At 44.4% G+C, this 13,218-nt stretch overlaps 1 protein-coding gene across 3 annotated transcripts in view; it reads right to left on the bottom strand.

Annotated features, from left to right (window-relative positions):
• The window catches only part of LOC124550840, a 277,592-nt gene that overhangs the window by 79,104 nt on the left and 185,270 nt on the right, over positions 1-13,218 (bottom strand). The gene's annotated exons all lie outside the window — the stretch shown is intronic.

The following is a 13,218-nucleotide window of genomic DNA, read 5'->3' as shown; positions in this document are numbered from 1 at the left end:
GAACCATGAAATGTAGCTAAATGGATTGTCACCATTTGCTCAAGTATCATTCATAGAGAAATGGAAAGGAAGGGTTATCATCAAGGTACTGACGTCAGATCTAGTGAGCGGGCGTAGGAGTGTGTGTAGGGGGGGGGGGGGATGTGTGTGTGTGGGGGGGGGGGGGGGTGCGCGCGCGCGTTGGACCTCCATTTGTCTGGCGTACTGCAGGGACTCGACAAGTTGTTGGAAGACCGCAGCAGAAATACTGAGCCGTGCTGCCTCTATAGCCGTCCACAATTTCAGAACTGTTGCTGGTGCAAGATCTTGTGGACTAACTGATATTCTGATTACAAGCCACCCGTGTGGTACGGTGTCAAAGACCTTCCGGAAATCCAGAAATACGGACTCCAATTGAAATCCTTTGTCAATAGCACTCAACACTTTGTGCGAGTAAAGAGCTAGTTGTGTTTCACAGGAACGATGTTTTCTAAATCCGTGTTGACTGTGTGTCAATACACCATTCTGTTCGAGGTAACTCATAATCTTCGAACACAATGTATGCTCCAAAATCCTGCTGCATATCGACGTTAATGATATGGGTCTGTAATTTAGCGGATTATTCCTACTACCTTTCTTGAATATTAGTGTGGCATGTGCAACATTCCAGTCTTTGGATACCGATCTTTCGTCGAGCGAATGGTTGTATATGATTGTTAAGTATCGAGCTATTGCATCAATATACTCTAAAAGAAACCTACTTGGTATACAGTCTGCACCAGAAGACTTGCTTTTATTAAGTGATTTAAGTAACAATATACGCTTTTTTGTGGTTTTAGGGAGCACAACTACAGTGGTCATTAGCGCCCAGACTAAGTTAGGAATGCACTGCGAGGCACAATGTTAAAACAGCAACTAAAAAGGACAACACTATAAAAGACACATTAACAGGCAAGGGATGAAAACAGCATAATCAAATGTCCTTAGACAGGTCTGTCAAGTGGATAAAACGAAGAACGCGTGCAAGTGCTCCTGGGTCATCCGCTAAAATGGCATCCAGAGTACATGGCAGGCCAAGATCAATGCGCAGTGTATTAAAATTCGGACAGGACGTTAAAATGTGGCGTACCATCAGAACGGCGCCGGCGCAGCCGTCAGCAGATGGCGGCGGCTGTACCGGCAGTGTCCAATCCGTCACCTGGGCAAAACGACCTCTTCCCGCCGAGAAGGGCGTGAAGAGGCCGTCCAAGCCGTGGGGAGGGGTTTCGAGGCCCGAAGCTTGTTTTCAGTAAGTGTAGACCAATCGGCATGCCACAGCGATCAAATGCGCTATCAAATGACCCTGCTAAAATCAGATGGAGGCACACAACAAGAAGCTGTCCGGGGCTGGAGGACCGCAGCCTTGGCCGCGCCATCTGCAGCTTCGTTCTCAGGGATACCGACACGACCAGGAACCCACATAAAGGTAACCGGAGAACCGCCGTCCGCCAGCTGCTGAAGAGAGCGTTGGATCCGGTGCACGAAAGGGTGAACCAGATACGGATCACTGAGGCTCTGGATGGCGCTCAGGGAATCGGAGCAGATGACATAAGCAGAATGTCGGTGGCGGCGGATGTAAAGAACAACCTGATAGAGAGCAAACAGCTCAGCTGTGAAGACCGAACAGTGGCCATGGAGCCGGTATTTGAAACTGTGTGCCCCGACAATAAAAGAACACTCGACACCGTCATTGGTCTTAGCGCCATCTGTACAAATGAAGAAAGTATTAATGAACTTCGAACAAAGTTCGACAAACCATGAGCGGTATACCGAAGCTGGGGTAACCTCCTTCGGGAGCGAGCTGAGGTCAAGGTGAACGCGAACCTGAGCCTGGAGCCAAGGTGGCGTTTGGCTCTTGCTCACTCTAAAGGTTGCAGGGAGTGAAAAATCAAGATGCTGAAGGAGGCGACGAAAGCGAACTCAAGGGGGTAACAGGGCAGATGCATACAACCCGTATTGACGGTCGAGACAGTCGTCAAAAAAGGAACGATAAGATGGGTGGTCGGGCATTGACAATAACCGACAGGCATACCGACAAAGCAGTATATAGCGCCGGTAGGTTAGTGGCAATTCACTGGCTTCAGCATGAAAACTCTCAACGGCACTAGTATAGAACGCTCCAATTGCAAGACGTAACCCCCGATGTTGTATAGAGTTGACGTGGCGTAAGATGGACGGCCGTGCAGAGGAGTAAACAAAGCTCCCATAATCCAGCTTTGAGCGGACGATCGACCGATATAGGCGAAGTAGGACGGTTCGATCGGCTCCCCACAACGTACCGCTAAGAACACGAAGGACATTTAGAGAACGGGTACAACGGGCAGTCAAATATGACATGTGGAGACCAGCTAAGTTTCCTGTCAAATGTAAGACCTAAAAATTTTGTTGTCTCCACGAATGCAATATACGCCAGCGGTCTGTGAGAGCGATCCTCGAACGTTAAGGGTCAAGACGTGTAAAGTAAATATCTCAGCGAGATGTATCCTCTTCAAGAATCACAATAGTGGAGGTGTACGTGTCTGCCGATTTGGTTACGGAAACGCGGAACGTTTTTGCGAAGAGGTTTCCTGGCGTTTCCACAGCAGCAAAGAGCAATATACAGCATTTGGTGGCAACGTGGCGTACTACAGGGTTAGCTTTAAACGCAAAAAAGAATTGTTTTGGAGAACTGTATATGTTGCAGGACTGGTCCCAGGTGGTCATGTGACGCTCCATCTGTGACTATTAATGGCCGTGGAGTGAGTAGTGTCCAGCTGGTTGTGTGGAATCAGTGGGACGCGACAACATGGAGACTTGGAGTGGCAGAAAGGAGGTATTGTGTTTGGAAGTGCTCATCCTCGCACACCGTTCATGCATCTTCTGTGACCGCGGATATTAGAGCACGACTAGTCTGGAGTCCAAAGACATTGACAAGTAAATTGCCGCAACAAGTGAAAGTTTGCATTAGCTTATTTGTTATTTAATAGCCACAGTTATTTGAAATTAATAGTCCATGCTTAGTCTTATTCTTTGGTCAATGCAATGTTGTTGTCGTGGTCTTCAGTCCAGAGACTGGTTTGATGCAGCTCTCCAAGCTAATGTATCCTGTGCACGCGTCTTCATCTCCGAATAACTAATGCAACCTACATCCTTCTGATTCTGCTTAGTGTATTCATCTCTTGGCCTCCCTCTACGATTTTTACCCTCCAGAATTCCCTCCAGTACTAAATTGGTGATCCCTCGATGCCTCACAACGTGTCCTACCAACTGATTCCTTCTTCCAGTCAAGCTGTGCCAAAAATTCCTCTTCTCTCCAGTTCTATTCAGTAGCTCCTCATCAGTTACGTGATCTACCCATCTAATCTTCAGCATTCTTCTGTAGCACCACATATCGAAAGCTTCTATTCTCTTGTCTAAACTATTTATGGCCCATGTTTCATTTCCATACATGGCTACACTCCATACAAATACTTTCAGAAAAACTCCCTGATACTTAAATCTATATTCATGTTAACACATTTTTCTTCCTCAGAAATGCTTTCCTTTCCATTGCCAGTCTACATTTTATATCCTCTCTACTTCGAGCATCATCAGCTATTTTGCTCCCTAAATAGCAAAACTCATCTCCTACTTTATGTTTCCTAATCTAATTCTCTGAGCATCAGCTGACTTCATTCGACCACATTCCATTATCCTCATATTGCTTTTGTTGATGTTCATCTTATACCCCCCTTTCAAGACACTGTCCATTCCGTTCAGCTGCTCTTCCCGGTCCTCTGCTGTCTCTGACAGAATTACAATGTCGTCGTCAAACCTCAAAGTTTTTATTTCTTCTCCATGGATTTTAATTCCTACTCCAAATTTTTATTTTGTTTCCTTCACTGCTTGCTCAATATACAGATTGAATAGCATCGTAGATAGCCTACTACCCTGTCTCGCTCCCGTCTCAAACACTGCTTCCGTTTTGTGCCCCTCGATTCTTATAACTCCCATCTGGTTTCTGTGCAAATTGTAAATAGCTTTTCGCTTGCTGTATTTGACCCCTGCCACCCTCAGAATTTGAAAGAGTGTACTGTCGTCAACACTGTCAAAAGTTTTTTCTAGGTGTACAAATGCTAGAAAAGTAGGTTTGCCTTTCCTTACCCTATTGTCTCGCGTGCTCCGCCATTTCTACAGAAACCAAACTAATCTTCCCCTAGGTCGGCTTCTACCAGTTTTTCCATTCGTCTATAAATAATTCGTGTTAATATTTTGTAACCGTGACTTATTAAAGTGATAGTTCGTCAATTTGCACACCTGTCTCATACATGTTGCTCACCAGATGGTAGAGTTCTGTCAGGGCTGGCTCTTGCAAGGGTATCAGTAGCTCTAATGGAATGTTGTCTAATATCTTTGTAAATTCCACGCTTTGTTACAGTTACAAGCTGTCGAACCAACAAGACAGCATATAGGATTTTTCAGTGCATGTTGCACATGTTTATACTGCAGGTAACTGTGTTTCTAATAAAGTTACATACACATCATCGTGTTTCTGTTCGAGGGGGTGGGGGGGGGGTAAGTGATGTGCTCTCTTTCGGACGGAAAATCACTTCAAAATGGCCTAAAAGGCAGAAACCGTTAAGTAAACCAGTATAAAGTGGGAGAAAGCCACTTTCTTTTGATACATTCCTTGCTGTGGTACCCACTAACAAGGCGAAAAAAAAAGTTATGAGTCTCGCGTACGTAATGTTTTGCAGTGGGTAGTGCGTTCGAGAATGAGGGAAGCATATGCCTACTGCAGGCCGTAGGACGACCATTCCGTGTGTGACGCAAGCTGATATCCTGTGAGCCTGCAATGGCGTCAACCTTCAGTTTGAAGGCCAACAATGTTCCTGGAGTGTGACGGCTATAATGGCGGGTAATATGCAACGTGACGGGAAGCTGGTTGCTGAAGTGCTTCAGCCTCGTTAGATAGAGGAATGGCGCTGAATTCGACGGAAGTTGGGTGGGATGCACGTAGCGGAGGAAAACATCATCACTAGAAACTGACTGGCAGAGGGAGGGCAGTTGTTTCAATCATTGGTTACACACACTTCTCCAGTCCCGTCCCTTGGCAGCTGCCGTCTTCAGATCAACATAACGGAATGGGAATTTGGATTAAGGAGGGGGGCGTGCTAGGAAAGTCCATACAGTTACGCAAAGTCATTGTGCGAGTTGGCGTAGTGGTTAGCACGTCTGCCTAGAGACCAGGAGACACGGGTTCGAATCTCAGCCACGGTACAAATATTCATTCATCGCTTCAGTCGTCATGTATACATCATCGACGGCTAAGAATTGGAAAGGTCTCTGGAACCATGTAGTTAAGGAAGAATTTTATTCTTTCTCCTTTATCCAGTGTCTTCGTGGGGCCGGCTTGTTTGTCATTGAATTTATCAATTTTAGTTGTAGAGGGTGGCTAGATGCTCTTCCTTCTGTCTGAATTTACTGTTCTGCATCTGAAAGCGTGTGCTAACGTTCTCTAAGCATTTGCGAATCGTTAACTGAAGCAGGCCGTGGCACTAGCTCGATATTCACCTACTGGATTGTGGAAAATCGCTTAAAAACCGCGTCCAGGTTGGCTGGCACATCAGCCCTCGTCGTTAATTTGCGGATTCGATGGATCTCGGAAGCGACGTCAAGACTCGCCCTGCTACCCAGGCGGTTAATAACCGGTGTCCCATTATAGGCCATTGGCGCAAACAATTCCGCACAGGTGGTCTTTCGTTGCTCTTTATGGTCTTCTGTTAGGCGGCGAGAAACATAGCGGGCACACACCTTTGAGTACTCCAGCTCGTGTACGAGGAGGTTTATGATTGTGATCTGCAGATCACCTCGAATCAGTGTGTCCGCACGTTCCAACTTCGCAGGAGTCACAGCTGCGTGCGGCCAGTCGGCACGGGGGAGGTGGGGATTACGACAGACGTCTCGCCCAACGACTCACCGTGCTTTTGTTCACTGCTAGGTCTCCGTTGACATTCTGGGAGCACCTACGATTGGCTCCGAGGCTTTGGTTTTCCGCCAAAAGAAACTCAGTGACAGCTCTCCGTTATTGACGCCATTTTGGAGACTATGTTTAGCGCCGCCACCTATCTGAACTACATGAAGCTAAAGGGACTGAAGTGGGTATATCCCACAATGTCTCACAGCAAATTCTGCATTTCTTTCAATCGAAACTGGCCGAGATAAAAAATGTGTTGCAGTACTCATTGAACGCCCCTCGTATGTGTAGTATAAAAGTACTCTATGTTCACTTTCCAGTAGTGTTTTGTTTAAAAAACAAATGCTGGCGTCGCAGTAACTACTGCTGTCTTTCTTCTCCCTGGCGCTCCTCTTGACTGCACATTAGTCACAAGGTGGTCTCATTTTTCATCATATATCTTCTCATATTTACGAATTTAGTGAGATGCATATTACAGTTACTTATTACTTTTGAACACTGATTGTCCTAATTTGTTTTCTTATTTTTTTCGCCAACTTCTCGGAGAGCTTGAACCAAGTCGGTCGCCTCAATACCACTGATCAGCTGCCGTTGTAGCAGCATTAAACGCCTATCTCATGATCAGTGCAGGAACCAACCTACACTTTAAACTTGCATTACGAAATCCGATACCATTTTGTGAAAAATCAGTTTACTACTGTCACTGAAATTCTTAATTTTCTTCTCATTGCCCACGCGTCGCCTTACTGACGACGGAGAGATTATGACCAATTTCATTAAAGCTGCCATCTATAAGTACAAAAGGCAATGTCCTGCCTGACTGACTCATTATCGCCCAGACCAAACTGCTATAGATGGAAACTTGAAATTCGGAGTGCGTGTTGATCTTATACTCTAGGCGTCGGTTATGAAGAGATTTTTCGAAATTCAACCCCTAAAGGGGTGAAATAGTGGATGAAAGGTTTTTTGAAAAATATGTCGCTAATAAAGCAATTTTAAGGCTAGCCCTACGAAAATTGGTATTTTGTTTCTCGGTCAGAAATAAAGAAATGTGTGTCAGAATTTTTGGAAATTCAACCCCAATGGGGACAAATACGAGGTGAAATTTTTTAAAAACAATTCATTATTAAAGAACTACTACTGTACTTTTAAAAGCTAGATCAATGAAAATTGGTATCTGACTTCACTGTCATAAATAAAAAAAAATTAGCATTACACTATTTTGGAAATTCAGTTCTTAAGAGGGTGAAATAGGTGATGAAAATTTTTAAGAAAATATTTCTTCAAACTAAAAACTTTGCAAAGCTAAAGCAATAAAAACTGGTATTTCACTTCTCCGTTAGATATAAAGAAATACATACATGTTACAGGATGAAAGTTTTTGTGGAAATATCACCATAAGAATGCAAAATGTATGATTAACAGACACCTTCAACTCCGGTTACCAAAATCGCTTTTTGGTCGGATACCTTTGGAAAAGAGCATGCTTCTATGGTCTTGATTGGCGTGAAAAGTTTACAAGATGATGCAATTTGTAAACAAAATTCAATTAAAAGAAAAGATATGTGCAGACCATACAGCCCATGAGAGAGAAGCAGAGGGCGCTGACATAGCCATTCATGTAATCGTTCTTTCTTTGGCTTGTTTCATCCTTTACGATCAAGATTGAAGATCTAATAGTTCAGTGGTTATACCGTGGACCCCGTGGCGGCACGATGGCTTGAGCACCTCTACAATACAGATAGCCCTACTGTAGGACATAATTCCCGTGTCAAACGAGTATTCCCGAAACGCATCGCATAGAAAATAAAGGAAAATCGTTGCTGTCGGCAATCAAATATCATCTTGTAACAAATTCCTCTTGCTTTTAGCCGTTCGCAGCACCAATATAGCAGAGCCATACTGGCTAACTACACACATCAAAAGAAAGTTTTGCATCATTCCCAGAACTCATCAAGATAGACGTTGACTGTGGATATTGTATCACAGACAACGTTCCTTTAATTGTTCAGAGATGTCACTAAACCCGGCCAAAGATGTAAACAACCATGAATGAGCAGCTCCTATTAGACGGAGGGGGTCCGACAGCCGATCAGTTCCAGTCATTCCACCAGAAAGGAGGCACACGGCTCGTGTTGTCTGTAGTTCAACCATGCCTAGAATCTCAATGCAGCGGTTTGATCGCGTCCGCATTGTTTCTTTGTGCCAGGAAGGGCTCTCAACAAGGGAAGTGTCCAGGCGTCTCGGAGTGAACCAAAGTGATGATGTTCGGACATTGAGGACACAGGAACTGTCGATGACATACCTCACTCAGACCGCCCAAGGGCTACTACTGCAGTGGATGACCGCTACCTACGGAACGCAACGCCACCATTTTGAATAATGCTTTTCATGCAGCCGCAGGTCGTCGTGTTACGACACAAACTGTGCGCAATAGGCTGCATGATGCGCAACTTCACTCCCGACGTCCATGGCGAGGTCCATCTTTGCAACCACGACACCATGCAGCGCGGTACAGATGGGCCCAACAACATGCCGAATGGACCACTCAGAATTGGCATCACATTCTCTTCACCGATGAGTGTCGCATATGCCGTCAACCAGACAGTCGTCGGAGACGTGTTTGGAGGCAACTCGGTCAGGCTGACCGCCTTAGACACACAGTCCAGCGAGTGCAGCACGGTGGAGGTTCCCTGCTGTTTTTGGGTGGCGTTATGTGGGGCCGACGCACGCCGCTGGTGGTCATGGAAGGCGCAGTAACGGTTGGTACAACACGTGAATGCCATCCTCCGACCGATAGTGCAACCCATATCAGCAGCGTATTGGCGAGGCATTCGTCTTCATGGACAATTCGCGCCCTCGTCCTGCACATGTTGTGAATGGCTTCCTTCAGGATAATGACATCGCTCGACTAGAGTGGCCAAAAATGTTCTACAGCCATGAACCCTATCGAACATGCCTGGGATAGATTGAAAATGGCTGTTTATGGACGACGTGACGCACCAACCACTCTGAGGGATCTACGCCAAATCGCCGTTGAGGAGTGGGACAATCTGGACCAACGGTGCCTTGATGAACTTGTGGATAATATGCCACGACGAATACAGGCACGCATGTATTCAAGAGAAAGACGTGCTGCTGGGTATTAGAGGTACCGGTGTGTACAGCAATCTGGACCACCACTTCCGAAGGTCTCGCTGTATGGTGGTACAACATGCAATGTGTGGTTTTCATGAGGAATAAAAATGGCGGAAATAATATTTATGTTGATCTCTATTCCAATTTTCTGTACAGGCTCCAGAACTCTCGGAACGGAGGTGATAAAAAACCTTTTTTGATATGTGTGTAAATGGCCGACCAGTCGATCATCCATACTGTTTGTCGTCTCTGCAAGTACTGGAAATGCTGTTGTCCTCTTCAGGAACCACGATTTATTCTTGGCCTTCCACAGATACAGTGGTGAAAATAAATACTGCATATTGCTTTCTTGTCAATACTGGGCATAACAGGAAACAAAACTGATTTTGTTCTATCAGGTACAGCAATAAGAAAAAAAGAAAATAAACATATTTCTACTTGATACAAACAAAGAAAGAAAACAAGAACTTATATAGACTCCACTGCAAACACTACAGTTTTTCCTCGCCGTCATCTTGCATTAGACATTATTTATGAACCAGCTGACCCTGAAACACTTAAGTGCAGTTAGCCATACTCCTTCCCAAGTTGCCCAAATTAGCCAGTGGGATATCGTCTCTTTCCTCCACAGCAGCCTCTATGAGACCCTCAGAGACCTTTCGTGGGACAGCACCCGCTCGTTTTAGCGTAAGCCATGCATTCTCGATGTAGCTGAGATCTGGAGAATATGGTGTCCATTCCATCCGACTGATTCTCTGCTCCATTAGGAATGTGTTCATAAAATTGTGACGATGGGGCCGTCCATTGTCCTCCATCAGAATGAATCCCATTCCAACATGTTCACCAGATGTGGCCATATAACCGAGGTTGTCGTCTCGATACTTCACACCGGCCATCCTCCAATCTGTTGGCCCAAGGTGTGTCCTGCGGCCGCACGTGATTCCACACCAAAACATGGCTGAAGCGTCTGGATACGGGTGGTGGTCCATGATGCAGTTAGGGTGTAAACGTTGTCCTCGTCGCCTTCACATGGGAATATCAGCATTTTCAGAGTGGAAACTGATGCGGGTGTCGTTACAAACTAGCTTTATGCCCCATTGCACCGGCCAGCGTGGCCGAGCAGTACTAGGCGCTTCAGTCTGGAACCGCGCGACCTCTACGGTCCTACGTTCGAATCCTGCCTCGGGCATAGATGTGTGTGATGTCCTTAGGTTAGTTAGGTTTAAGTAGTTCTGAGTTCTAGGGGACTGCTGACATCAGATGTTAAGCCCCATAGTGCTCAGAGCCATTTGAACCATTTGCCCCACTGCTGGCTAGCCCACGAAGAGAGATTTTCTGCCCTTGAGACTCGCGTCCCACTCGATTTAGAGGAGGAGCACGTAATACCCGCTCATGGAGCCCATTTCGCATCGTTTGTGTACGGCACCTGCATTACTGTAGCTGTTTGAAACTGCCTCCGTAGACATGTTGCATTGCCATTACACGCAGATATCGATCCTGAACCCCTGTTTTACTTCCTTGGTCACCTTTGTGACGATCCTCAACGGATCAAAAAATGGTTCAAATGGCTCTGAGCACTATGGGACTCAACTGCTGTGGTCATTAGTCCCCTAGAACTTAGAACTACTTAAACCTAACTAACCTAAGGACATCACAAACATCCATGCCCGAGGCAGGATTCGAACCTGCGACCGTAGCAGTCGCACGGTTCCGGACTGCGCGCCTAGAACCGCGAGACCACCGCGGCCGGCTCAACGGATCCTGTCGCCTGATAGTTGTTTCGGATTGTTCATTCCCTGCTCCACTGGAGTGACTATATGGAGCCTCTGATCGAACGTTTTGTTGTCAGAACCATCCGAAAGCAACACAGCAAAAATTACAGGTGACACCGACACCCTATACTGCACATACTACTCCCTGTTGTTCTCCTTCTTTCGAGGTTACCAGTTTCGGATGTTGGCGATCATGATGGCTATTCTTCTCTCGTTGGTAGCAACACGGAATAGTTCTGTTGAAGACATACTGAACCAGCATCTAAGGTTGTCAAACCAAGATAGTCGTCTTTTTCCAGGACCTCTTTTGCTGTTGATTTTCCCTTTAAGCATTTTTTGTAGCAAATCATATTCATTTATATTACGCATGATATGTCCTAGATACTGCAACTTTCGGCATTTCACTATCTTGATTAATTTGTGTGTTATGTTCATTCTTCTCAAAACTTGTACGTTTGTCACTCTCCGGGTCCACGATATTCTCAGGATCCGCCTATAAAGCCGCAATTCAAAGGCCTACAGCTTCTTCTCCGTGTTTTTATTTAAGGTCCATGTCTCTACCCCATACAGGAGGGCAAAATATACATACCAGTGCGAAAGTCTGATTTTTGTTCTCAAGAGCTAGGTTATCGCTTTTGAAGACAACATTCATTTTCTAAAACACAATTCTTGCTTTCCCGATGGGAACCTTTATTTCTTGCGAGTTATCCCAATTTTCATTTGTTATGGTTCCAAGGTATGCATATTGTTTTACCCTTCCTATAGTCAATGGTTTACGAGTTTTGTCTTTGTGTTGTTTATTTCAAGCCCATACTGACTGCTAACTCTTACAGTTCTATCCATTAATAGTTGTAACGCTTGAATACTGTCAACAAATAAAATAGTATCATCAGCATATCGTATGTTGTTTAATCTTATTCCGTTTATCAAAATTTCATTTTCTACTTCTTCCAGGGATTCTTTAAATATGAATTCTGAGTATATATTAAACAGTATGGGTGACAAAGGCATCCTTGTCTTACTCTCCTCTGAATTGTGACTGCTTCAGTGTGTTCTCCATCAATACGCAACACCGCTGTTTGGCTCCAGTACAGCTTCTTGATGATTCGCAGATCACTTTCCTCCAATCCAATCAAAATTTCCATCAATTTGTCGTTTTTACCCTTCTGGTCATCTATTAGGCAAGCAAATACATTTTTATTTACATCTCTACATCTCTGAAACAATACTTTTATACTGAACAAGGCTTCTCTCGTACCCACGGAATCAACAAATCCAAACTCATTAGGGGCTATCTGTTCCTCAGATGGTCTATACACTATTCACTCTCAAAACGAATTTCAAGATATGGCTCATTAAACTTATCGTACGATAATCTCCGTATTGTTTTGCATTTGGCTTTTTGGGCAGAGTAATGAACTCTGATTTCAGCCACTCCAGTGGAATGTTTTCAATACAAAAATTTGATTTAAAATAAATAAATAAGGTACTCCCCCCTCACAGCAGAAGAATGGGCAGTTCTCGCTGGAAGTACATTACAAAGAAACCAGTGTAGTGATGTCGTAACGTCTTTCTGGATCAGAACGTTCACTATTAACGTTTCGCCAATATGCAACATTTGTTGTAACCACTATTTTTGATTCCTCCCTCACATTTAGTGACAGATCATTGTTATACACAGTGATTCTTATTAACGTTTAAAAAAAACCCGAAGCGACTTGGATGACGCTGAGCCAATTAATTTAATACAAGTCACATGGGGTCGCAAATGTCGGAAAATATCCCAAAAGTGGATGGCAAATGTCGAACGTGTGAGACCACCACAAGACGTACCTCATCGTGCGTGCAGTGTTTGAGCCTATCTGTCCGTCTGGCAGTATTTTTTGTCACTGTGTTACAGAACTATGCGTTTACATTGAGATGAGTTTTATTTTTTTTTTTTTTTTTTTTTTTTTTTTACCGATCTCGCTGTCTCCTCTGGTTTGTTGTGAATTACAGTACAACAAAAACCTACTGGATTGCGTGACTAGTGAATGAGTATAAGCTTCCCAATTGCGTTCTTAGCAGTAAATAACCTACCCTTTCTTTACAAAAACAACAAGAAAGGATGAGACAGAAGAAAAGAAACACAAAATAAGGACAACTTTTACTTGTATAAGACATTATGGAAGGGAATGCTCCAAACCAGCTGCAATAACGTAATAATATCCTATACCGACATATACTATGCTGCGGTCCAAACAGAACGTAAAATAAATAAATAAATAAATAAATAAATTTGGAAAAACTGAAAAGATTCCAATTGAATGGAAAACAGCATTAATCCAGCCGCTACATAAAAAGGGAGAAAAACAA

This window comes from Schistocerca americana, chromosome 9, assembly GCF_021461395.2.
Source record: "Schistocerca americana isolate TAMUIC-IGC-003095 chromosome 9, iqSchAmer2.1, whole genome shotgun sequence".
Taxonomy (NCBI): Eukaryota; Metazoa; Arthropoda; class Insecta; order Orthoptera; family Acrididae; genus Schistocerca; species Schistocerca americana.
The sequence above is the reverse complement of the archived record's forward strand: the minus strand, read 5'-3'. Positions and strand labels throughout refer to the sequence as shown.